Source organism: Lactuca virosa, chromosome 2 (assembly GCF_052849685.1).
Source record: "Lactuca virosa cultivar CGN04683 chromosome 2, Lactuca_virosa_CGN04683_v6, whole genome shotgun sequence".
Classification (NCBI taxonomy): Eukaryota; Viridiplantae; Streptophyta; class Magnoliopsida; order Asterales; family Asteraceae; genus Lactuca; species Lactuca virosa.
Genome location: NC_136427.1, coordinates 32,086,295 through 32,090,925, shown reverse-complemented (window position 1 = coordinate 32,090,925; position 4,631 = coordinate 32,086,295).

Genomic DNA, 4,631 nt, shown 5'->3' with positions numbered 1-4,631 from the left:
CAAAAACCACTCAAATGGGGGCTACGGTTTTGTTTCTAGGGTTTAGAGGTGTAAGGGTCGAAGACCTGTTGTAATATGTCGAAGTCATAAGTTTATTTTACAAGGCATTTATGTAATGAAGCGTACTTGTTTAGTCCTTGTAATTTTTTGTGTGCTTTCATGTTTCCTATAATTAGGGACATTACTTAGAGTTAGATAAGAGTCTTTGTATGAACTTGTCTATATTCTCTCTGTAACAGTGAAAGCACAATAGAGCTGAAACCAGATGATATTTACATCGTGTGTTCAATCTACTTTTGTTTAACTCTGATTTGATTCATACTCGATTCCACACATCATCAATTGGTATCAGAGCAGGAATCATGATCTGAGATCTAATTTTCACTTTGTTTCAAAAGGTTTTTGAATCAAATTTCTGGTTCAAAAAGTTCCGTATCTTTTGACGTGAAAAAGCTTTCTAGATCTTCAGTTGTGATTTAATTTTGCAACTGATTTGTTGAATCGAGTATTCTACTTCATTTTTCTGATCAATTCAGCAATTTGCTTTCAAATTCTCTTTGATTTCTCAAAAATTCTCAAAAATTTTCTTCCGTACATCAATGGCGAACTTCAATCTCAACTCGATGACTTCATACTCTCATCTGCTAGGATCTTCAACTAAGATTCCTATGCTCATTCTGGAATACTATGATTAGTGGTCTGATCGTATGCAAGATTACTTGAATGGAATTGATGAAGAGCTTTGGTCTTGCATCTCAAGGAATGTTACTCTTCCGCCGAATCTTCAACCAATTGGATCGCCGTCTGGTACTACGAGTGTGGAAGATCAAAATGTTCGTATGAAGAAACTTAAAAAACGATGCATAAGGGAGTTACGTGGTGCATTGCCACCAATTGTGTATAACTATGTCAGAATTTGTACAACTGCAAAGGACATCTGGAATAATCTCAAAGAAAAGTTTCAAGGTAGCGAGAAGACGAAAATCAATTCAGTTGAGCAATGTTTGATTGAATTGAAGGATTTCAAGCAAAAAGACGGTGAAACGATTGAAAGTTACTATGATAGGCTGAACGAGCTGATTTACAAATGCAATCTTTATGGAATCACAAGGTCTTCCATGGAATTCAATCTCACCTTTGTTATGGGACTCCGTAAAGAATGGAGGAGTGTTAGTATGATGGTGAAAAATCAACAGAGTTTCGACACATCTTCTTTGAATGATTTGTACAATCAATTGAAAACTCACGAAAGTGAAGTTAACGAAATGGCAGAAGAGTCGAAGCTTAGTCTGGGAGGTCCATTAACACTTGTCTCTAAAGTTTCTGAAAAGGAAACAGTCGAAAAAGGTGATTCTAATGATGAAGAGGGGTTTCTCATGAATTCGGATGATGAGGCAATTGCTTTTTACTCAAACAACCGAGTCAAAAAGTTTTTCAAGAAACCGTTTAATTCGAAGGTGAAGCAAAGTGAGGGAAAAGGAAGTTTTGTGAGCAAGGCTGCTGGAGAAGACAAGAAGAAGTATGAGAAGAATGATGGGAAGGGTGCTGGGGAGAAGAAATAGAAGAAATTGAAAGAAGATTCTGGTATGGATTGTCATTATTGCAATGGAGCCAATCATTTAGCAAATGATTGCATGCTTCGAAAGAAGGATGAGAAAAAGAATAGAGTGAAGGATGAGGCGTATTATGTGGAGAGGTTGGAAGAGGTACGTACGAAGGCGAAAAATTTGTCTTTGGTGGCTCAAGGTGAACAGGAGAATGATGGCACATATCAAATTTGGTCTTCGGGCTCCGATAATGAGGAAATGCGTAATCCTACGCATGGGGTCATGTATGCGAAGCTGGAGGAAGATTCGGACGAAGAGGTAACGGGCCGATGCTTTGTGTTAAAGTATGCTGATAAGTCTCCAATGACAACGAAGGTACGTAATATTCTTCAATCTTTCAATATTCCTTTAAGTGCATATGATTCTGAAATTGTTGCTTTTGATGATACTGTTGCTTATTTCGATAATTTGGTTGTTTCTGCTAGCAATGAAGCTAAGAAATTAAGCAATCAGTTGTTAGAGACACAGAAGAAGTTAGATTCGAAAGTTGTCAAGATAGAATGTTTAGAATTGCAAATAACAAACATTATGTGTGATCGAGATTCGTTGTCTAGTGATGTAAAACTCTTGTTAGCTCAACAAAATATCTACTCCAATTCTGCTAAACGTCTATCTGGCAAATTAACTGCATTGCATCATTCGTGTGATATTAGCAAGGAACAACATAGAAAATTATTACCTTTTCTAGCATATGAGAGAGCGAAGGTTGATAATATTTCGTATGATTGTGAGAAAAATATTGCTAAGTTTGACAAAATTCCTGATGATAGATATACTTATGGAATTGTCAAAATTGACGAATGTCTTGATTCAAATGAATTAGTTAACATTGTGAATGATACTTTGACAAAATCAGAACAAATCAAAATTTTGAAAAAGACTGAGAATTCAACATCTGATTCTCAATCTAATTTTGCCGATATCGAAGATAACTCTGACAATATTAGCGAAATTAGTGAAATTGAGGATGTTGATTGTTCTCAATTGTCTGTCATTAATGTTGCATCAAAATCTAAAGGAAAAGAAAAACTTAAGGATTTGATGGTTAAGATTGACACTGACAAACCTTCAACTTCGAAAGTTTGTGATTCTGAGTTTGTGGATATCCGTGATAGTCAAACGGATAGCAGTGATGATGAAAATGATGATGACAATTCGGACAAAAATGTCTCATCAAATGAAGATTTGAAAGAAACTGAAATTCCACGTGTTGTTGTTGATCAAGTATTTGGGGACACTGAAACTTTAGACAAAGTGTTGTCTGAAAAAGGAGCCCATTATTTGGAAACAAATCAAGTGGTGTATCCGAATTTCAAGTGTACTGATGATGTTGTTTTTCCAAATCAAGTGTTTGTCACCACTGGAAATGTTGAGAACATTAAACCAGAATTCAACAAAATGGTCGAAGATGACAACAAGAAAACAACAAACGAAGGATTCTTTTCAAATCAAAGCACTGTTGAAAATAATCTAACAAAGAATTCATATGTTTTTCAAAGACACAAACCACAACGCAAATGGGTTGAAAAATCGAAAATTGTGAAAGAAGTTGCAAAAGAGGTTATTGTGGAAAATGAAACTGTTGTCAAATTAAATTCCAAAGAATTTAAAGAACAAATTGACAAGTTTTCAAAAGAAAATGCAATTTCAAAAAGACAAGCTCGAAAGAAGATTTTTTGGCAAACCATGGAGCTTCGAAAACAACAAAATGGTTTGAATTTGAAAACAACTGAAAACACAAAGATTAAATCTGTTGAGAACAAGTATTCTCATTCAGAAATTCATTCAGATCAAAAGCTAAATCCCACACAAACAAATAAATCTAAATCTGAATTTCATCCAAAAACAAATTCTTCGAAAGTTTCAAACTCATCATTTTCAAAAGATAACAAAAATACCTCAAAGAATGTTCAAAATCAACCATCACAACAACAATTTTCTTCTAATCAACAAACAAGGTTTTCTCAAAAACAAAAATCTCCAAATCGATTTTCTCAAAATCGAAGTGTTGGAAACAATGATGGAAGTCGATACGCCATGGCATTTCGACCTAAATCAAATGTTGATTTCTTCCCACAAAAACCGAATTTTCTAAATCCTACAGGGAAACAAACCTTAAAAGTTTCGTACACAAAAGGGTTGTCTCGTGACAAAAACATCGATCATTGGCTTGAAGGAAAAGGACGAAAATATCAATCAAGGAAATATTCTCAACAACAAATTCACGAAGCCTATGAGAATTATGTGAATAATTCGTCAACTGAAAGCTCATCTTCAAAAGATTCGAATGTTTCGGTCAAAACTTGGCAACCGGTTTCGAAAGAAAAGCATGATCAAACACAATCTAAAAAGACGAAGGCATGTGTCAGTGACAATCCCAAACTAACAAAGACTTATGTTTCTGTTCCTTTAAATAATGATGTGGACTTAATTGATAGTCTCAAAACTAAAGTTTGTGATTGGGTTAAAAGTTCTTCATTTCATTCTGTTTTCAAAACTAATTTCCAAGGACCCAAAGAGCCTTGGGTACCTAAATTCTTTCATTGATCGCATGTACTATGTGACGAGCAATATGATGAGAAATGGTATATCGATAGTGGTTGCTCACGTCACATGACAGGACGAAAGGAAAACCTGAGAGATTTTTGAAGCTTGGAAAATGCAGGAGTTGTGAAGTTTGGCAATAATCACAAATGCCAGGTGAAAGGATATGGCAAAGTCACGAATGGAAAGTTCACTGTTAATCTTGTTCCTTATGTCGAAGGTCTTCAACATAACTTGATAAGTGTTTCACAACTTGTTGTGGGCACTGGAAATCAAGTGGTGTTTAACGAAGAAGGCAGTATCATTTCGAATGTTGAAACTAACGAAGTTTTGCTCAAGTTCAAATGACATGGTGACATGTTTACTCTTGATATCAAACCAATCATTGGCAAACCCTCAGTGTGCTTACTTTCGAAAGCTTCCTCTAACATCAGTTGGTTATGGCATCGACGTTTATCGCATTTAAACTTTTGAAATTTG